At 44.9% G+C, this 23,478-nt stretch overlaps 1 protein-coding gene across 1 annotated transcript in view; it reads right to left on the bottom strand.

The window, feature by feature from the left end:
- Positions 1-23,478, bottom strand: part of LOC309536921 (homeobox protein otx5) — a 71,249-nt gene that overhangs the window by 18,854 nt on the left and 28,917 nt on the right. Inside the window, exon 3 of the mRNA XM_082231322.1 lies at positions 4,283-4,340. The gene's annotated coding sequence lies outside the window, so the exon portion shown is untranslated. The remainder of the gene's footprint in view (positions 1-4,282; positions 4,341-23,478) is intronic.

Raw genomic sequence — 23,478 nt, 5'->3', positions numbered from 1 at the left:
GGGCGGCTAACACCAATAAAATTTCAGTAAAAACATAATAACAATTTAAAATGAAGGGAAAGGTTTGTAAAAAACTGGAAAAGTCGAATGGTTAACAGAGGCGGATATTGAGTTTTGATTATGTTGGATCAACAGCAAGCTCTCCACAGAACCTTCATTTCTATTGTCTGAACAAATACCCTGCTCTGACCACAAGGTGCCTGAAATTTGGCCTCATACCGCAGTAACAGTATTCATTAAGAGGTACAGACAAAAAGATGTATTTAGCATTGCTTTTGAAAATGCCCCTTTGATGTTTAATTAAGCAATGTGTTCTCCATTCCAAAAAGCTGGCCTGGAGTAGGACAGAGCTAGATTCCTTGACAATTTTAAAGGGATATTTTCCTCTTCCAAAACACCCAAGTTGTTGCTGTTGTTGTTTTGTGGCACAACACATTCTAAATCTGCAATACTATGCTCACTTACCTGGGACTCAGGAGTAAGTTTTACTGAACTCAGACTTGCTTCTTAGCAAGCGGACATAGGAGGAACAGGCTCGCATTTAATTCATTTATGTTTTCCACCAAATTAACATCCTGCCTCTCTGGTCTCAACCAGGAACCGCTGGGGTGGCTAATTCACAAGAGAGAAACCTGAATACTTGATATGAGCAGGGAGACAACCTGCTCAGGATTTTCTGGCCGCATGAGGGGTACTCAAAGTCATCGTCCCCTCTGGCTACAGCCCCTCCTGGTTTGTGGGAAGCAGACTTTAGGGGGTTCCCAAACTGTGGCCCGCAGACCACCAGTGGCCTGTGAGCCTCATTCAGGCTGTCTGTGAAGAACCCTCACAATCCATGGAATTCAAGCTGCAATACAGCAAAATGCAATAGAAGAAGCACTGAAAATGAAATTAAAAACCATATGGGGATCTGTTTGACAGTAGAAGGTGCTGGAATCTCCTTTCCTCAGTGGCGTAGCGTGGGGGGTGCAGGGGGGGGGCCCGGCCGCACCGGGCGCAACATCTGGGGGTTAGGGTTAGGGGGCGCAAATCCACGGGTTAGGGGGCGCAAATTACTTGCCTTGCCCCGGGTGCTAACAACCCACGCTACGCCACTGCCTTTCCTGGAGGTTTTTCGGCAGAGGTTGGGTGAACATCTCCCAGGGATGCTTTAGTTGTGAGTCTGGCCTAACCTATGATGTTGTTTCAAGGGCTGTGGCAGAATAATAATAAAAATACTGTAATAATAATAATAATAATAATAATAATAATAATAATAATAATGTAGTGTTTTGGACACTCGAGGTGCAATAAATAAATTTCTGTTCCCTCTGCTTCCAGTGTTCAAGGATATTAGTGCTGTTCTCTCTGCAGTTAATCATTCTCACCCTCACACAGGGAAAAGGAATTTGGCAAGGTTGCAGAAGCCTTTCAGACAAAGGAAAACCTGAAGAGACCCCCCCCCCAAAAAAAAAAACAGTCCCAAGAGGACAGTGTGCCCTCTCGGGGACCACAGAATGCTGGAAGACAGTTTTGGGTTTGCATTTTCGGAAAAGGAGGCAGGGAAGAGGACAACTAGATGGGAAATGGAACAGAATGAAGTGTCATGAGATAAAGCACTGCCAACAAAAGTGTCACCGCGCTGCAAAATTTTGTTGCAGCACCAATCTGTTGCCGTGAATGCTTTTCGAATAAGGTCACCAGATTTTTTTCAATGAATCTGGCGACACTTTTCAACTTCCTACTAAATAGATGGATTTTGTCAGGGGACTGATCTGTAAATCCAGGAACTATCCCCGGGAAACGGGGACGTCTGGTAACCTTATATTTGACATTTGAGGGGTAAGGGGTGGTGGTGGGGAAAAGAAGTATCTGTGGGATTGAATGTGGGTATGTATGAATATTTTTAAGGATTCCATGAAATGTATGTTTGCATATTTGTAACATTTAAAAAAAAAAGACGATGGTAACGTTATATTTGAATCCCTGCCAGAAACTCTATAGCTTCACACGTCTATATTGATAGCTTTGATAATCAAATAAAAAGGACTAAGGTTTCAATAATAATAATAATAATAATAATAATAATAATAATAATAATAATAACAACAACAATAATTGTGCTCTTCTTTATTTATTTGTTTGTTGTGTTCAAGCAAAACCTAAAGGGGCTTGTGTTTCACCTGATAGCATGGGTATATATAAGATAGAGGAATTATATTTTCCCCAAAGCCTAAACACTTACCTGGTGGGCACCCACATTGAACTCAATGGTTGTTTCACAGGTTTGCTCTGTTAAACTCTTTAGGATAGATTACTATTTATATGTTCAGGATTGCCCTGTTAAACTCCTTTAGAAAGAACATTGGAAAACTACCAGAGGATTTGCCAATCTGGATAAATGCTGAATTCCTTTTCGTTATCTATGTTCCACTTTTATTTATTTCTTTTTATTTCAGCAAGAACAGCTTAAAATGAATTTAGTTTTTTTTTAAAAAAAACTGTTAAGAAATGGGCGTTTTTTCCGTTAAAGGCAAATTTTAACTGATTTGTTTTTTATCAGGAAAGCAACAGCAAAAGAAAAAAGAAAAAAGAAAGGTTTAATATCTGTGTACAAATGCTTGCAATCCAGAAAGATATGAGCTCCTTAATGTAAGGAAACTGATAAACCTCTCTTTGGCTTAATGAAATATGCAAGTCTGAAGAGGTTTTGAGTGGGCAGATGGTGTTTTGCCCCAGATATTTTCCCATTTAAAATGTTGTCATCTCTTTGCAGTGTCTCGGATTATAGATTTATATAGCGGCAGGAAGAATGCAGTGAGAATCCTTTGAAACAAACAAACAAACAAAAAGCTTTGGTTGCTGTTGTTGTTATTTTTATACAAATCAGATCAGGACAATCCTTTAAAATAGTCTCTCTCTGCATGTGCCACATACATTTACTAAAAAATAAAAGTAAAACCAAGTTTTAAACATTTTCCCTTAAAAAAAAAAACCCCACAGAGCTCCTCTACATTCATTAAATGCTTATAATTATCAGAGAAACACTGGATTTTATTTATTTGTTGTTGTTGTTCTAAATTCTTTAAAATAATTGCAAAAAAAGCTGAAAACACGATCTACATTGACCCAAAACTTGAGGGTTCTTTCTGAAGAACAACGCGAACAACCCCTCAAGATATATTGTTAGTGCTGCCATTTTATCTAATTCTTACTTTCAAAAGTGAAATTATACTCATTTTAATCTGTAGGGTCTGCTTAAAATGTTGCTTTGATGGTCAATACTTTGAAAAAAGATGATTGAAACTGAATCAACCACCTTTCACTGATTTTATGTTTATACATACACTGTATACACTTTGAAACATTATTTAGAAAACTCCATAGGTTTTTACATCTATCTCACGGAATGCAACTATTGCCACCTTTCCAGCTTTGCTATAAATGTGCTTCCCAGCCGTCAAATGAGACGAAATGCCAACACTGTAACAGAAGCTGAATATACACTACGCATCTCTAGATACGACATTGATGGTTGTTAGCAGACTCTGCAGAGTATTTTGACAGAGGTCAATTCCTTCCCCCATTTATCACATAAAATATGCCAACGTTTCCCAGGTTAATTCCCATTATGTCTTGTTTTCAGAACACGGAAAAAGGGGGAAATTAAACGTGCACAACATCTTAGATTACAAAACTGAAGAAAAGGCAATTATATTTATATCTAAATGGTGCAATTAAAGAAAACAACACATGGAAGCGTTTCATTATATTGTGTGCCACCCCTTCACCGAACATAGTGAAATTAAGTTTTGCCATTGTGGCAAATCTTCCACGGGATACACATAATGGAAAACGCAGATCTATTTGCGGCATTAGCGAGATGGCCAGACTGTTTGCTGCAGTGGGAGACCCACGATTTCTAGAGAGGACATCCAAAAGAGGTAAAATGGTGACTTTCTAAGATGGGGTTAGCTGAGCTTCCAGATCGCCTGGGATTCTTTTGACGAATGGGATGAATGAAAAATTTCAGGTGGACATTGAGATTATAAATGGCCAAAGACACCTTGGCTGGATCGCAAGATAGTTGAAGTCACTTCTTGTATGGTTGGAAAATTCCTAGGTCAACTCACATCAGGGCAACAACAACAACCATCTCTCCCACTTAAGTTCGGTTCTTACCTACATGGCCAACTAACATCCATTGAATTTCCACAATAGTGGCATAATGTCCTGCCTTCTCTCTCTCGCACACAAGCACACCAGCTTTATTTTTTGGGTGGGTTGGGGGAATCTGCCTTACCTTCTCCCGAGAGCAGTTCCAGTGCCCAGGTGTCCAGACCAGGAGCCTCCGGGTACCTCTGCAAGGAAGCATAACAGAGATTTGTTCTGGAGATGGATCAAATGAGGAAAAACCAAGGGCAGCTCCTTCTTCCCAACCCCAGGAAACCACAAAAAATAACCCCGGCTAGAAAGAGCAAAATGTGTTAAAAGGATAACCCAGAAGTGATACAGTGGGAGATCCCTATAATCTGTAATAAAAAGAGAAGCTTAACCTGAATTGAAAAGAGATTTAGAGCTGGGTAAGAGATTCTGCAGCCCAGGACTTCTCTGGGCATTTAGATCTGAAGGTTTGGGATTTTCTCCTCTTAAGCCCTGGAGAAACAAGGGGGGGGGGTCAGTGGTGGTGGCAACAGCAGCAGCAACAGCAGTGGTGGTGGCTGGTGAGGGAGGGTTTTCTCAAAAACAATTTGGTGCGCTGTGCTGCAAGCTCCATTCTTAGACCCTGGCCCTCACATGACTGGTATTATAGGAACACTCTTGTAGATTAATAAACAAGGGAGGGATGGCTTCGTTGAGTTTTCTTTAAGGGCAGTTGAATATCCCAGGTTCCTTCTGACGGTGTGCAGGTTTATGGGCTGGCGTGAAGGGTAAAAATGATTTGCATCGGGAGATTTCGGAAGCAGATACTGAGATAGACACATAAACACACACACGCAACCAACACACTTCTGGGGAATACTGCAAATCAACGGGGAGCAGCCTAACAGGAAGAAGGAGAAACTGACACAGAGAGACTTTCTACCTCCAAACTTTTCATGTTGGTGACACACTTTTTTAGACGTGCATCATTTCGCGACACCGCCACTCAGTTTTACTAGCAAAGTAACCCCTTTGCAGCCCCGGGAGGAGTCTTCACACGACACACCGACACATGGCAGCCGACACACTCATGTGTCGTGACACACAGTTTGGAAAGGTCTGTTGTGCCTTCTTGCCCGAAAGCAGGAATATACGACTGATATGTTTTGGTTCAGGCACATGGGTCAAAGAGTGGGAAGATGTCAACATCAGAAAAAGGCAGTAAGGTCTTTTCCATTGCTATTTCCCCTCCTCCTCGAATTCATTTTATTTCTTCCCAACACACACACACATACATAGAGAGAGAGACCTAAAAACAGACATTTGTGCTTTTTGCTCCAACAAATCTCTTAAACTATGGGTTAAATTTTCAAAAACAACACCAAGATTCCCAGACTCTTTCGTCCTCCAGCAGAATGACCGGATGCAAAAGAAGGCAGCAGGCTTCTGAATAATCAACAGGTGTGTAGAGAATTATGGCCGCTTCTTGGGTCTATGGGCTCCCTCACCACCACCTTTTCCATATGGCCACGTAAGATCTTCTATGGAACATGCCCCAACCCAAGAAATGGCACTGCGACTGTTAATGTCCCCCCCTTTCCACACACACCTTGCCTGCGTTATCAGGTGAATGTCAGCCTGGGCGTGTAACGTGACCTTATATTTCTGATATTTACTCTCAGATCACTCGGAGGAGGGCTCTATGTGGGAAGCTTGCGTGGAATGCTGGCTTATGGACTGGGGCGATAAAAAATACATAGCTTCGCTGGGCCTCTCGTTTTCAATCCACAGTGCCTAAGGTACCGTATTTTTCGCTCTATAAGACGCACCAGACTACAAGACGCACCTAGTTTTTGGAGGAGGAAAACAAGGAAAAAAATATTCTGAATCTCAGAAGCCAGAACAGCAAGAGGGATCGCTGCGCAGTGAAAGCAGCAATCCCTCTTGCTGTTCTGGCTTCTATGATAGCTGCGCAGCCTGCATTCGCTCCTTAAGACGCACACACATTTCGCCTTGCTTTTTAGGAGGGAAAAAGTGAGTCTTATAGAGCAAAAAATACGGTACTTGTGTTGAACGATGTCTTGATTCAGGGAAGGTGGAGCATATAGGAAAGGTAGGTTTCCACCTTTCAAATTGGCCCCCTGGGCATAAAAAACTGAGGTACAGAATAAACTGGTCAGTATCGATCACCTGGGGCTCTGTATCTGCTGGGACCAGGACTGCATCCTGCAAAGCTACCAGATTGTTTGGTTTTTGTTATCGGGCTGCCCTGTTTTACTAGCCTGCATGTCTATATATAAGCATACCTGTCACCTTCCAAGTCCACATTACATGATGCTCAAGCCATCAGTTGGCAACTGTATTGCATTTGAAATCCTTTTTATACATGGAATACAGCAGAAGTTATATTTTCTGAGAATCCTCCAGGAAAACAATCTCTCAAAGGACCTGTTGATGGCATTTTACCATTGTACTGTGGAGAGTGTATTAACTTATGGTCTGTGCGTGTGGTTTGGGAGCTGCACGGTCAGGGGAAAAACAATGCTGTCCAGGGTGGTAAAGACTGCGGAGAGAATAATTGGGTGCACTCTTCCCACCTTGGATCAAATCTATGCTTCCAGGTGTCACAAGAAAGCTGCAGAGATAGCGCAGGATAGTGCACACCCCGGAAATGATCTCTTTCAGCTTCTGCCTTCTGGAAGAAGGTCCAGGGTTATAAAGACCAGGACCAGCTGCCTGAGAAACAGTTTCTACCCAAATGTGATTTTGGTTTTAAACACTGTGTAAGGTAGTCTCTATGGGAGTATATTGTATTTAATTATGGGGTATCAGAGTTTTTATGGGGGTAACCTGACTGGGATAGCTGGGATAACAGGCTTGTTGGTTTTGAATGTCTGATGCAGATTTTTTCAATTTCGTTGTTCTGTATGGGACAATGATAATAAAGATTATCGTATCGCATCTCTCTATCCTCATACCGTATAGGGCTATCTCTTTCTCTCTGTCTCTGTCTCTGTCTCTCTCTGTGTGTGTAAATATAACTGTTTTAACTTTTTATATATGAAACATTTTACGCAAGTTCTTCTCGCACTGGGAAGTTCTTCATAGGAAGTGGTTCATCAATGAATTAAATAACAAATAAGCCCCTTGTCATGGCAGCTTTTTCTCAGAAACAAGAAACTTCCTACATTATCATGATCCTATTTATTTCTACCCAGTCTTTCCCCCTGACAGGACTCAAGGCCGCTTACAGATAAAAACAAGAACTACTAAAACACACACCGGGGGTGGGGGTTGGAGAGAATACATTAAATATATCAACTGTGTTGCATTAAGTGAAAACTCAGAAATTGGTGTGTCACATAAATACATCTACAAATAATTCCGCTTTCCCCATCCTGAAATATTAAGCTTCTAAACAAACTGAAAGCTTAATGGACAGGAGGTTGCTAAGTTGACCTCGAAAGATGCAGAAAACCAAGCAAATGGCAATGGATATTTTTTACTGAGTCAACTGAGATTTGTGTAGAGTAGGAGCAGGCAGACTTCAAGCGAATGGGATCTATTTTTCTTTCTCTTAGCACCCGAAGCCCAACAGCTGGAGCCGAGTGCGAGAGAGGTTTCGAAAGAGGAATAGGCATACACTTAGAGCGAAGGAACGCAACCCTCAAAAGGATACATCTGAGCCTAGGATTTCGTTTCCATTGCCCGAATTGTGCTTACAGCACACACACAAAACTATTTGGTCCATGAGTCTATCCTCTCAAGCTTCCTCCATTTCAGTAGCCTAATTTGGGGAGGAAAGTTGCTGCTTTTGTTAACCAGCTAAAAGTCAGAAATCCTTTGTAATCTACTGCAAATCACGCAGGGATCTGTCAGTAGATGAAGACCTACCCGCAGCCCCCCAGCCCAGTTTTCAAGGTCATGGGACTGAGCAGTCCATTTTTCCCCTTCGCAAAAAGAAGTGACGCGATGTTTTAAATAAATATTTGCTTAATGTGTTTTAGGAACCTTTGTTACTTGGAGTATTTTTTTTTAAAGATGCATGCTCGTTAGTATAAAAATATATTAAAAATGCACAGGCACAATCCAGTCAAAATTGAGGGAAAAAGTGATTTAGGGGGAGAGGGAGAGTTTAGTATGTACTGTACTTAGCTTACTCACTGAAATGGGATATGTACTTAACTTTAGCTGGATCATGCCCTATAATTGCAAAATCAGTGGGAGCGTGGCTTTAAAATTGGGCCACTCAAATAGAACTGAAAGCAACTTATTTTCTTCTGAGCAAGCGTATTTTACATCCAGGATGTAATTGCTCTTTTTAGGCTGCATACAAACTATACCTCTGAAGCACATTCAAAGCACATTTTCCCCCTTCAAAGAATTCTGGGTGCTAGAAATGGCAACTCGGCAAAGGATAAACCACAGTGCCCAGAATTCTTTGAGGGGGAAATGTGCTTCGAATGTGTTTTAAAGGTATAATTAATACACAGCAGTCTTACAAAGCTGCGGCTTAAAATTTTAACTAAGTCGTTTTGATGCGAGCAAAATGAACCGTTTACAAAAACAACAAAGGCTAATAGTTATGATCTTTGTATTTCAAATAAAAATCACACAGTTTTGCACATGTGACGTATCTACTCTGCTTCTTTACAAGGATATAGAAAAGCAAAACATACAGTGAGATAGGATATTCTGGCAATTTACCCTTTTTCTACTTAATCTGATCCCGGTTTCAATTTTAAAGGGGGGAAATCTTAAAATACAGCCTTAAAAAATAAATAAATCCTGATAACCATGTGATTTTATTTCCACATAACTGAAGCATCTCAGCCAGATGGGCGGGGTATAAATAATTTATTATTATTATTATTATTATTATTATTATTATTATTATTAGTCATACTTGAAAAGTCAGTTGAAACCAATGGACCTTACTTCTAAGTAAACATGAATATGATTGACATTAGGGAGCAAATATAGTTCTCTGTATCCTTATTCCTTATAACGGGAGCAAACATGCATTTGCCCTAGGTCTGTCCCAGCCTCTAAACCCCCAACATATTACAGAAGCATCTTTTATTCCGTTGTAGCTTGTCCTCAATAAAATACCCCCCCATCCTGTTTCTCTGTGCTTAAAGAATTTTCCCTTTACACAGAAGGACTACTGCCCCTGTTATCTGGAGAGAGAGAAAAAGCAAAACTAAGGAGCATCTGCAGCAAGCAAAATGAGAGGAGATTAAGGACATTTGAAACATCCCATTAAAGAGTACATAAAGGACCCAAAATTTCACTGAAGAGCTCTTGGATAGTTCTCCAGAAATTACTCTCTTAAGAAGCTTAGAATCAGGAAAGAAGTTCAAGATGCAATTCCCAGCAGCTCCTGGCAGAAATAGGTTTCTACTCCCCCACCCCCACCCCTCCCTCCAGCTTGCCTTTCAAATTCACTTTGCCAAAGGATTTGATTTTTTTTTTTTTTTTTTGCAATTTTGCAATCAAGATTGGTGGTGGCTAAGAAAGGAAAGATGGCGGATGCCCTCTAAGTGTTGACTAGTTGGTATTCAGGAGCAAATTGGTGAAAGGAAGAATTGGGGTGATGGCACCGGAAGTGGTATAATCCGGCGCCCATTGAGACACCCACCCCCTTTATGCAAGTGGAAACAATCTATCTATCTATCTATCTATCTATCTATCTATCTATCTATCTATCTAGGAGTACGACAAGGCTGTATATTGTCTCCCTGCTTATTTAACATATGCAGAATTCATCATGCGAAAGATTGGGCTGGATGAATCCCAAGCCAGAATTAAGATTGCCAAAAGAAATATCGACAGCCTCAGATGACACAACCTTGATGGCAGAAAGTCAGGAGGAATTAAATAACCTTTTAATGAGGGTGGAGAGCGCAAAATATGGTCTGAAGCTCAACATAAAAAAAACGAAGATCATGGCCACTGGTCCCATCACCTCCTGGCAAATAGAAGGGGAAGAAATGGAGGCAGTGAGAGATTTTACTTTCTTGGGCTCCATGATTACCTCAGATGGTGACAGCAGTCATGAAATTAAAAGACGCCTGCTTCTTGGGAGAAAAGCCATGACAAACCTAGACAGCATCTTAAAAAGTAGAGACATCACCTTGCCAACAAAGGTTTGTATAGTAAAAGCTATGGTTTTCCCAGTAGTGATGCATGGAATGAGAGCTGGACTATAAAGAAGGCTGATTGCCGAAGAATTGATGTTTTTGAATTCTGGTGCTGGAGGAGACTCTTGAGAGTCCCATGGGCTGCAAGAAGATCAAACCTATCCATTCTGAAGGAAATCAGCCCTGAGTGCTCACTGGAAGGACAGATCCTGAAGCTGAGGCTCCAATACTTTGGCCACCTCATGAGAAGAGAAGGGTCCCTGGAAAAGACCCTGATGTTGGGAAAGATGGAGGGCACAAGGAGAAGGGGACGGCAGAGGACGAGATGGTTGGACAGTGTTCTCGAAGCTACCAGCATGAGTTTGACCAAATTGCGGGAGGCAGTGGAAGACAGGAGTGCCTGGCGTGCTCTGGTCCAGGGGGTCACAAAGAGTCGGACATGACTAAACAACTATCTATCTATCTATCTATCTATCTATCTATCTATCTATCTATCTATCTTGCTGGAGCCCAACCTTTACAGTCTTTGACGTTCCCACTAACTGCTCTTTCGGGAACCTCCCCCTTGCTAATTCTGCAGCCAATTTTTCCCCCAATGAGCTTGATGAAATTGGCGGCTGAGCCCCTTAAGCAAAAAGAGTGCCTGGCCCCAAGGAACCTCCAATCTAAGGATAAGCACAGGCCTAACAGATGGCACGAGGCCGGGCGAAGGGGGGGGGCGGTTAGCAGGGGGAGGAGAAGAGGGCAGACTGATTCAATGATTGCAGCGTTATTAACAGCGTGCACAGCCCACCAGCTGCCCATTAATTTTTACCCTGGTTTTCTTTACATAATTGCAAGAAGAAAAGTCTTGCATCCGTTCCTCCACAAAGGCAACAGGTTGCAGCTATTCCACCAGGTTGCGGAGGCTGTTGACTTCGTTGTGTAGTCATTGTGTTCTCTCTCTCTCTCTCTCTCTCTCTCACACACACACACACACCCTCTTGGAACACACACACTCTCTCTCACACACACACCCTCTTGGAATTATAGTTTCGCAAAGCAGCCAGGAAATCTCAACGCCCTCAGAAAACCACAACTGCAACTCCCAGAATTCCTTGCAGAGTTTTCATTTTGTGGCACAGGTACTTAGCAATTGCAGTACCTTTGCAGGTTTCCTGAGAATCTCCCATTACTTCCTCACCCCACACACAACGGAGATATGTTTATTTTCAAAGGCGGTTTCAGAATAATGCAAAAGGACATCTGCAAGTCATCCGAAAACTATAACTCCCAGGGTTACATGAGGCCAAGGAGCAGTTGCTAAAGCAGTATAAGTCTTTAACACAGTTACAACACCTGATCAACAAAAGTTACATCCTCAGAGCAGAACACTTACTAAAAGTCAATAAAGTAACTCTTAATTTATTTGAGGGTTTACAAAGGAAGCACACAAACAGCCCCCTCCTACTCCAGGGGTTCCCAAACTGTCATTCGTGAGCTTCACTCAGGAGGTCTGCAGTGCAGAATGCGCACATTAAATATTCCCTTTTAACTGCATTCTGTGGAATGCAAATTGTAATACCATAAAATACAGCGTAAGAAGTAAGAAGAGCAATAAAAACACAAATTAAAATCTTCTGGCTTTGCAATTGCTGCAACAGGCAGAAAATCCAATTAGCGGTCTGCCAAGACACTCAGCAACTTTCAAGCGGTCCTGGGGTGGAGCTTGGAAACCACCACCTTAGGAATATTTACTCAGAAGTAAAGGCCCACAATGGGGTTCGCACCTAAGTTAGTGTGCAATGGATTGCAGTCTAAACCAAAAAATTCATTTATCTGGAGAAGCTACCACCCTATTTCCCACAATCACTGGCATACACGAAAGTTGCATCTCTCTCTCTGGAATGGGGAACCTGCGGCCTGCCATATATTGCTGGACTATAACTCCCATCATTCTTGACCATTGTTGGGTGGGGCTGATGGGAACTGGAATCCAGCAATACCTGGAAGGTCACAGGTTCCCCATTCCTGAAAGAAGCCATTGAAAGATGCAAAAAAGACAGGGTCTCAGAAACCAGCCCCTCCAAAAAAACAACAACAACAGAAGGCCAGAATGAGGGAATATATTTTCACGATGCAATTTAAATACACGACGATATCTCCACTTTATTATGCATTATCAGCTAAAAATGAAGAACCAATCAAGGAAGATATATGTGGAGTTTGGGCATGATTGCATGTGGGGGTCTCATAAGCTCCCAAATTCAACACTGAGGCTGGATAGATTCGGAGAAGTGCTTCATCACCAGGAATCTGCAGAGGACAAAGGGTGCTTTTGTGCCTCCCTCTAGCAGGCCTGAAGAACTTGCGGCCCCAAAACTAAGCTGAAAGGTAGCCCAGGAAGCAATGTCCGGCAACCTCCTGACTTGACGGCCCGACTGGCGCTGCAAAAATAGGGGAGACGGTAGCTAAGGCAGGGATCCTGACGGCTGCGTTCTGCTTGGAGGTGAACAAGTTGTGCAGACCTGACACACACCCCCACACAAATTAAGGAAGGGCTAACTTCGCAATCCAGACCAGGATTGGGAACTGAACCTGCTGCAAGGAGGGGAACAATAGAGATCGAGATCACTTACAAAAAAGCCGCAGTCCATAGTGGGAGAGAAAACCCTAACCTGGCGGGGCTGTGTGTGTCTCTAGTCAACGTGCCTGAGGGCAAATTGTTTGCTGGCTCCAAATATCAGACTTAAGGATGAGCAAACACCATTCACTGAGACCTCCAAAATGCTGCTACCTTTTAATCTATTATTACTGGGTGCTTAAAAATGGGAAATGAAATAAATCTGAAGTAGACTTTGAATTGTTGCTGTAATGACAGCACCATAGGGTAGGGGCCTAACTCTTGCAAAAGAAAGCAATCCTGAAAAAAATATCCACATGTGTTGTTAGTTCCACAGAAGACCTTATCGGAATGTTGTCAATTCCTCAATATTTTTGATTCATATCAAGCACAGAGCTTTCCAAACTTTTCATGTAGGTGACACACTTTTTAGGCACGCATCCCTTCGCGACACAGTAATTCAGTTTTGCTAGCAAACTGGAGGTGAAACTAGCCCCTTTCCAAACCCGGGAGGAGCGTTCGCACAGCACACCTACACACTGCGGCCGACGCACTGATGTGTGGCGACACGCAGTTGGGAAAGCTCTGTTCTAGCACATCAGGAATTCACTGGGAAGTGGTAAAATGACCCCAAGATACATGAGCAATCTGCCACCAAGTTCCTCTGCATAAACACTGATGGAAATGACTTAGGCAGCCCCAGCAGACGTTGCAAAATAATGGCCAATGCTGTAAGCCCAAACCCAAACGTATCAAGCGACTAGTCCCCAGCAACTTGGACACGCACTCCTCAAACAGTAACCTGAGATGCTACGCGGCAAACTACCGTATTTTTCGCTCTAATAGACACACCAGACCATAAGACGCGCCTAGTTTTTGGAGGAGGAAAACAAGAAAAAAAATATTCTGAATCTCAGAAGCCAGAACAGCAAGAGGGATCGCTGTGCAGTGAAAGCAGAAATCCCTCTTGCTGTTCTGGCTTCTGGGATAGATGCGCAGCCTGCATTCGCTCCATAAGACGCACACACATTTCCCCTTACTTTTTAGGAGGGAAAAGTGAGTCTTATAGAGCAAAAAATAAGGTACATTTGAAACAAGGAGGGAACACTGCTTTGTGATATCGATAAAATCTGTCAAATCTGTCAGGTGCATGCAAGTCTTGGGCTGAGATCCCAGCCTTTCGTCATTGTTCTTAGATACAACTGGAGGGGGCATCTGGTAACCCCCACCATTTGGTCTGCAGCTGCATTAAAATAAAGACACCCAAAAACCAAACATACCAGACAGAGAACCAAGATAAATATAAGCAGAGTTGGAAACCTTTTGAGCCAGAATCATTGTGTAGGTTACCAGCATCTTGGGCAGGCATTTTGGGTGTGAAAGGAGGTAATCAAAATTGTTTTGTACTGATACTGACAGCAAGATCTTGGGCCTTTTTTGCAGCTTAAATATCAGTTTAAGGGCATGACTTTGCCCACATATATTTTAGCATACTGCAGATCGACAGGTCCTTGGTTCTAAGATGCACAATCCCTTTTTCTAACAGCCTCAAGGACGGAACATTGCCTTATCCACCAAACCACACAATCCCTTGGCACCCCTTGGTTTGGTTTGGTTTTTTAAAACTCAATGTAAAAAAGAATCCCAAAACAATCCTCGTCTCCTTTTCGGTATCGGTAGCCAGCAATTACACAACATCATCTTCCGCATCACCGGCCCAGGAGCCCAATTCTTTCATCTGCTCTCACAAGAGAGAAAAAGGAAGGGGTCCCACTTTCCCCACACAAACCGCAACAGAGGGGGGGGGGACAAAAAGTTATCTGCGAGGGAAGGAGGAAATTTAAAAAAATGGCCCTTCCAAACCCCTGGCAGTACTTTTAATTAAGCGCGATAAAGCCGGCCCAAGCTGTATTACAAGCGTAAGGACTTTAAATCATTAGATATAATTTTATCAAGGGAGCTAAACCCCTCTAAAGCTGGATCAGTTGCAAATAATCATATATCTCCTGTTAAGGGGAGAGGGGGGGGAAAGGTGGTAGCAGGAAAAGCTGGGACGTAAACCTGGGTGGCTCACCTGGGCGACTCGTGGCGCAGACCTCGGAGGGGTTGCCCGGAGGAGGAGAGAAGGCGAGGAGAGAGGCCGAGGGGGTGAAGGGTTGGAAGAAAGGGGGGAAAGAGAAAGAAGAGGTAGGAGCCACCCAAATGTGGAAGATTTAAGGAAGGAAGGCAGTGATGTCAGCTGTCACGGTCTATATTTCAGAGACTAATCCGGGAGTGTGGCAGGCAGGCAGGCAGGGCGGGGGAGGGGAGGGGAGGGGGGCAACATGGCCGAGGTGACTTTGGGCAAGATGTCCACCCTGCTGGCACAATGTCAGTAATCCATCACCTCTCCCAACGTCGGCTGGGATTAATTCTGATGGCCTCTCAAGGAGACGGGGTTGGGGGAAGACACAGAAACTTGGGGTCCTGCACAGGCTGCGTGGAATGGGGGGGGTCCACAAGCCCAGGAGAGTGTGGTTGGGGATGCGGGGAGCGCTTCTCCTGAGATGGGAAATGGTGGGTACCACGGCTGCTGTTTCCCTGGAGCACGCCTCAGCCTGAGAGCGGAGGTGCCACGAAACAGGCGCCATGAATTGGCTGCCTCCGTGGCGAAGCTAACTGGTGCACAAGGTTTCTCTGGGGGGCACCTGTTGCTTTTACCAACATACTCCCCCCCACCCCAGGAATAGACCTTATTTTTAAATCAGCAATTCCCAATCCTTACCGCCTGTCCCTGAAACCACCTGAAAATAGCTGAGGGTCTTGGCAGGCCACACGTAATTATTTTTCCGTCTGTGGTAGCGATTGTACAGTGGAACCTCGGGTTACATACGCTTCAGGTTACAGACTCCGCTAACCCAGAAATATTACCTTGGGTTAAGAACTTTGCTTCAGGATGAGAACAGAAATCGTGTTCCGGCAGCACAGCAGCAGCAGGAGGCCCCATTAGCTAAAGTGGTGCTTCAGGTGAAGAACAGTTTCAGGTTAAGAACGGACCTCCGGAACGAATTAAGTACTTAACCTGAGGTACCACTGTTGTGCATAGTGATGTTGTTATGGTTGTTAAGAGTATTGCTATTGCGTCCTTTTAACACCTGTGTTTTATCGCACTGCAATGCGGATTCCAAAAGAAGCCACGGAAATAAAAATCAAAAGCGAATTTAACGTGATGCGACGTCTTCAGCCGCAAATCCACAGACGTGTCACTGACCACCTGAGACGGGGGGACCCCTCTTACAGTTAGCCCTTTCCCAGGTCCTGTTTTGCCTTTGGGGGGACAGAAGTCAAATCCACAGAGCTCAATGGGACTCCAAAGTCAGCGTATGCAGAACCTTGCTATCGTTATTCCTTATCTTTCGATGAAAGAGGGGAGAGTCAGTACCTCAGCCTTAGCAACGACTGAATTTCTACGCACGCTTACTTCCGAGAAAACATGCCAAGGATCAGGCCACAGGTGTTTGTTGTATTAAAAAGAATAAAATGAAACAGCCTTGATAGCTTACTAACACATCTAGCTTTTGCAGCAGGAGAGACTATGTAATACAGCACTAAAACCTTGAGTCTGCATTTGTGTGTAATTGGTTGGGGGGGCAGCCCTGAACTTTGGGGTGAAAATGGGGTGTCAGATGTATGCAAGAGTGCCCCCTATTTTCATCTTTCGATGTCACAGGGGGCACAGATGTCTACTTGTGAGAGTCTGCCTTTTTGACAAGTGGAAAATGAATGCACTCTTGCAGCACATTTTGCTCTCCAATGTATAAAAACAACAGGGGCTTCAGCTCACGCTGCTCACAAGTCCCTCTTTATGAGTTTAACTGCGAATGAAAAACAGGCTTTGTTGCTTTGGATGTAGCTGGGGGCGGCCCAGGTGAAGAAGCAAATTTCCTCCAGCCCAGCGCCACCATCACAAAAAACGGGATACAGGAGTCACAACTTTGGTCCATCTCATCCACTCATAGCTGTGCTGATGGACAACACCTCCCCAAGCTCACAGGCAGGGCTTGTGGCTGAGATAATTTAAACGTGAGGTGCCAAGGGATCGGATCTTTCTACAGGCAAATATCTGCTCTGCCACTGAGCTAGAGAATTAGGTGATTCTTTGACTCCCCCTTCCGCCTCTCTTGGTTTGTGTATTTGCACTCAGGCAGGTGCAAATTTTCACTAACCTACTCTAAAATGACACCATGCAACTATGTAATTGGACACTATGTTCTTGCAGCTTTTAGGGTTTTTTTTTATTTAAAGAGTTACTAGTGGTCTACGGCTGCATTTGTGAGCTTGCAATCAATGCAGCCTTCTGACAAGTCAGATTACAGTTCTGCAGCGCCAGATTTTGCATAAAACCCCAATTTTGCGTATTCAAAACAAAAGAAGCAGAAAAGCCAACTTCTGAACTAAGTTAAAGCATGTCGGCCACTCACAATCTCCCTTTTGCCTTTGGTGGGATATCGAGATTCTACCTTGTATGCCAAGCTTTCGGCTTATTTATTTAAATAAAAAATTAAACCCACATCCTTTTCAGTGCCCAAATGCGCAACTTGCAATCAATAACCAATATTTTCCCCACATCACAGATTAGCTATCTCTAGTAGTGATGTATGGAAGTGAAAGCTGGACCATAAAGAAGGCTGATTGCCGAAGAATTGATGCTTTTGAATTCTGGTGCTGGAGGAGACTCTTGAGAGTCCCATGGACTGCAAGAAGATCAAACCTATCCATTCTTAAGGAAATCAGCCCTGAGTGCTCACTGGAAGGACAGATCCTGAAGCTGAGGTTTCAGTACTTTGGCCACCTCATGAGAAGAGAAGACTCCCTGGAAAGACCCTGATGTTGGGAAAGATGGAGGGCACAAGGAGAAGGGGACGACAGAGGACGAGATGGTTGGACAGTGTTCTCGAAGCTTCCAGCATGAGTTTGACCAAACTGTGGGAGGCAGTGGAAGACAGAAGTGCCTGGTGTGTTCTGGTCCATGGGGTCACGAAGAGTCGGACACAACTAAACAACTAAACAACAACAACATTTGTTCTGGGTTTGTTTGTTTGGTGTACCAGATTGCAAGAAAATACAAGAACCTCTGAGCATACGCTGAGTGTACTCTTACTACCATTTCAAAACACAAACTTTTCGTAAGCTGCCTTAGGAGCCTACGGACGAACAGGATATCAATCCCATTAACTGAATAATGCCAAGGTATCACACACAGTCAAGAATAAATGCTCCAATAGTCTAGCACGGCCCACCTTGAGTGGCGGTTCTTTGCATTTCTAGCAGACGTGTTTACCAGAAGACGGGAAGCTGGAAATCTTTAACTGGAAAGGCCACTGGTTGTGTCACAGACTTTGTCGCTGAAAATTAGGTCCAGGTATTACTCATCCATGAAATCATTGATTTCGGCTCTTACTGGAAAGCCGCAATAAAAGTTAAAAATAAAAACGATGTGCTCTAGAAAGGTTTGGTCAGCTAATTAGCCAGGCTGAAAAGTCATCCTTAAGGGGGTTGGGGGTTGGGGGGGTTATGTTATGTTGTAAATAAAATTCCAATAAAAAGAAAAAAGAAAAGAAAAGTCATCCTTAAAATAGCCCTGGAACACAGGTCAATAGGGTCTGCCCAGTTTGTTTAACCTGCTCCAATAAAAAAAAAACCCGAACACCCTCCACATAGAAATCTAGGATATCAGGACGAACAGATCAGCCTACCCATCACCCTGACATGCTTTTTAAAAAATCCCAACATACAAAAAACGCCAGCACCATGCAATCCTCACCCCACCAGCTGCAGTCCAAAGTGATTCAGTGCGAGGCAGCTTTAACCCTGAACTCCGTACATCCTTAAAAATGGGATTTCACAATCTAGATTTAAGTTGGTCTCTAAATAGTTGAGGAAGGTAGTTGAGAAAGTCCCGATTAGCCCCAAGCACTCCTTTCCATGCATGTCCTTGCACACAAAGTTACAGTCAGATAATTCACAGGTAAGTGGTCTTCTTGAGTGTGTGTTTTTCCTTTTTCGAAAAAACCTCCATAGACCAGAGCAAGGGCCACCAAGTCTAGTAAAGGACCCCTGGACGCTTAAGTCCAGTCAAAGGCGACTATGGGGTTGTGGCGCTCATCTCGCTTTCAAGCCGAAGGAGCCGGTATTTGTTCACAGACAGCTTTCCGGGTCATGTGGCCAGCAGGACTAAACCGCTTCTGGCGCAACAGGACATCGTGACGGAAATCAGAGCACATGGAAACGCTGTTTACCTTCCCGCCACAGTGGTACCTATTTATCTACTTGCACTGGCGTGCTTTCAAACTGCTAGGTTGGCAGGAGCTGGGACCGAGCAACAGGAGCTCACCCCCTTGTGGGGATTCGAACCGCAGACCTTCTGATCGGCAAGCCAAGAGGCTCATTGGTTTAGACCACAGCGCTACCCGTGTCCCTTCCACCAAGTCTAGCATCTGCACAGCCATCAGGCTAGGAAGTCTATCTGAACCTGGTCACAATCTCCTTCTTGCTCTGCCCAGAGAACCCACACGCACCCTTTCTTTCTTTCCCCTTATAAGTTCTCCCTAGTTTTTTTCCCCTTCCCCCATATCTAAGGTTTCACTTGAAGCAGAGATCGGGCTCCACGGAGCTTAGCCCCTGAGCCTATTTTCAGTGTCAAGGGTAAGCCCCAGGGCCTGAGAAAAACGACAGAGCCTCAGGTCAGGCAGGCGGGTCTGCAAAATGTGCAACATCGCGACATAAAGAGAGGGAACGGAACCTGCATGCTGCAGATTTCAAACAAAATACTAAAATGCAGTCTCAACTGCAGAAACAGAGCAAGAACCACGTGCCAGCAAACCTAGAACTCCCACAAAGCCACTGCCACTCATTTGGTCAGTAGAGCATGAGCCTCTGAATCCCAGGGTTGTGGGTTCGAGCCCCAGATTGGGCAAAAGATCCCTGCCTTGCAGGGGGTTGGACTAGATGACCACAGGGGTCCCTTCAAACTCTGCAATTCTATGATTCTATGCTGCATCAAGGTTTAGGGTTTTTAGGGAATTTATCTGGTCAAATTTACGCCGAGTTTTCTAAGCATATAAAATAGCACTGTAAACGCCATGCTGATCTTGGGAGGACTGCAGAAAGCAAATTGTTTCAGAGCCTGAAACTCTAAGAGCTCTAAGAACCTAGGCCCCATCTTCACTATGGATTGAAAGTAGTATCATACCACTTTAAACAGCCATGGCTTCCCCCAAAGAATCCCAGAAACCATAGTTTGTTAAGGGCACCAAGTTTCTTGGAGACTCCTGTTCCCCTCCCAGAACTACAATTCCCACCAGTCACACATCCCTGGGAACTGTTGCTTTCTGAAGGGAATTGGGGCCTCCTATCTCTCAGCACGGGTGAGAGACACGGGCGGCGCTGTGGGTTAAACCACAGAGCCTAGGGCTTGCTGATCAGAAGGCTGGCGGTCTGAATCCCCGTGACGGGGTGAGCTCCCGTTCCTCGGTCCCTGCTCCTGCCAACCTAGCAGTTCGAAAGCACGTCAAAGTGCAGGTAGATAAATAGGTACCGCTCCAGCGGGAAGGTAAATGGCATTTCCGTGCGCTACTCTGGTTTGCCAGAAGCGGCTTAGTCATGCTGGCCACATGACCCGGAAGCTGAACGCCGGCTCCCTCGGCCAATAAAGCGAGATGAGCGCCGCAACCCCAGAGTCAGTCACGACTGGACTTAATGGTCAGGGGTCCCTTTACCTTTACCTTTAAGCACCCTTAACAGCAAGCTACAGTTCCCAGGATTCTGTGGGAGGAGCCAGGACTATTTAAAGTAACATGGTGCACACAGCGGAATTTCTCCACCCTCCGTCTCTGTATTTGGGAACTACAGTTTGCTAAGGGTGCTGGGAATTGTAGCTCTGCAAGAGGTCTCCTCATCAGCGTCTGAAATTCCCCAGGGGAATTTTGCTACTGGTGTGGGCCCAACTGCGGCCACGTAGAGATTTCTGGGCGCCACAGGTTGGCGACCGCAGTTGAAAAACCTCTGCCGTGGTCCACAGTCAATTCCATTTCCGCCGTCTGCGTTTCTTCCTTGCATACTGGGACAAGCGAATTGTAAGAGCAAGCTGCAGTCAAGGAATGCAGTTGAGATCGTAGAGTTGGAAAAGGCACCCTCGGGGTCATCCAGTCCAACCCCCTGGAGAAGAGGCATTCCGTTGTGGTTTAAGGTGCCATTTGGAGCCTACACAGTGGTACCTCGGGTTACATATGCTTCAGGTTACATACGCTTCAGGTTACAGACTCCGCTAACCCAGAAATAGTGCTTCAGGTTAAGAACTTTGCTTCAGGATGAGAACAGAAATCGTGCTCCAGCAGCACGACAGCAGCAGGAGGCCCCATTAGCTAAAGTGGTGCTTCAGGTTAAGAACAGTTTCAGGTTAAGAATGGACCTCCGGAACGAATTAAGTTCTTAACCCGAGGTACCACTGTATCTGAGGACGCGGGTGGCGCTGCGGGTTAAACCACAGAGCCTAGGACTTGCCGATCAGAAGGTTGGTGGTTCGAAACCCCGCAACGGGGTGAACTCCCATTGCTCGGTCCCTGCTCCTGCCAACCTAGCAGTTTGAAAGCACGTCAAAGTGCAAGTAGATAAATAGGTACCACTCCGGCGGGAAGGTAAACGGCGTTTCCGTGCGCTGCTCTGGTTCGCGAGAAGCGGCTTAGTCATGCTGGCCATATGACCCGGAAGCTGTACGCCGGCTCCCTCAGCCAGTAAAGCGAGATGAGCGCCGCAACCCCAGAGGCAGCCACGACTCAACCTAATGGTCAGGGGTCCCTTTACCTTTACCTTTTACCACTGTATCTGAGTTTCTAACGTGGCTCCTAACAGCTCTAAGCAAGCGCCTTTGACCAAACCACAGTTGTTTAAAGAGAGACGGGGGTTATACCTGTCCAGGGCCCCTTCCACACCTGCAGGTAGTCACCTGGTCCTGCCTTCAAACAGGGCTTTAATGCCCTGCATGTGTGAATCTGCCCTGCACCTTCAGCTGCGCCGCAGCCAATTTCATAATTGGCCACTTGCTCACGTCCTCCTCCTCCTAAGTTAATGCACTTAAAATGAGGCCGGGGAAAGGAATATTCCGCAGAGGGTAATCCAGGAAGCGTTGAAAACAATGCACTTTTAATTAACATTAATTCCCCACTAGGACAAAACAAAGTGGCCAAGGTCCGTCCGCCGGGAAGGAGGTGCAGATGACAGGCCGGTTAGGGGGCCAAAGGTAGCCCACAGACCCTTTAAAAGGGACAGCCATGCAAGGAGGTATTTAATCGCCCGAGGCTGGAGGGAGCGGGGGGGGGGGAGGAATTAATGAGTCAAAAGGAAATAAATAAAAGGCTCGTGTAATCCCCGGCCTAACGATGCCACGTGCTAGTTAATTACAAAGCGGCAGTCTGGAAATAACCAAGGTCTTTTGCTCGGCCTGCACACACTCACCCCCTTATAATTATAATACACAGGCGGATTAGGGTCACACTGTCAGGACAATTAATTTACCACCAGCCACCCCTCATTAGGGAAATGGCAGTGGGAGGAGGGGGTGGAAGGGGGACACAGTAAGTATCCTTAATTGAAAATCCCAGCCCTGGAATAGAACAGGGGACGGATTAGGGAGGGACCGTATGGTTGAGGGGAAAGCAGGAGCATGGAGGATGTGCACAGGCGATCGCGGTGGGGAGGCTTCAGTGGCAAGGTCCAGTGGGTCAGAATTTGCCTTGGGGGGCAGAGCCGGGCGTGCCTCAGGGGCTCCCGTACGTTTGTGCAGAAGACGGGATCTGGCACATTCCAATTTCTTCTCTTCTGCACGCAAAATGCCCTCTTAGAGGTGAACAGAATGATTATTTCTGCAGCCCATGGGCAGGCAGTTTCCACCGGGCTGCCGAGTTCTTGCCGGCTGCTACGGTTTCCGTAACGAACGCTGGCCTAGGCAGACCTCAGTCGGATCGAGCGAGAAAGACTTGTTGCACAAGAGGATCATGGATTGTGCACAAACCCAAAAATGCACTTCTTGGGCTTTGTAAATTCTAGACACACCAGCAGGTTGCAGTCAATGGCATCTGGCTGTCTTAAGAGACAATGGAGTGCGCCACCGGGGCATAGCTGTCAACTTATAGATTTGAAAATAAGGGACCAGCAGCCTCAAAAATGAGGGATCAGCAGCCAAAATAAGGGATCAACAATTACTTTGATAAAATACATACCGTATTTTTCGCTCTATAACACGCACCAGACCATAACACGCACGTAGTTTTTAGAGGAGGAAAACAAGAAAAAAATATTCTAAACGAAATAGTGGATATATGATTTTTGTGGTTCATGCTGCGGCCACAGACATGTGATCATGTGATCTGACAGTGAGTTTGGAGTAGCCCAATGCAAAAATCCTGGGGATCCATGTGGATCCATGCTTTGTAACCACACGACTGCAGCAGATCTCCCCCGCCATCTGTAGGCTTTCGCTCCATAACACGCACAGACATTTCCCCTTACTTTCTAGGAGGAAAAAAGTGAGTGTTATGGTGCAAAAAATACGGTATTTTGTTGCGTGCAAATGGC

The sequence above is a fragment of the Podarcis vaucheri genome (genome assembly GCF_965113315.1).
Source record: "Podarcis vaucheri genome assembly, chromosome: 7".
NCBI lineage: Eukaryota > Metazoa > Chordata > Lepidosauria > Squamata > Lacertidae > Podarcis > Podarcis vaucheri.
This window is presented reverse-complemented; position numbering and strand designations above follow the sequence as displayed.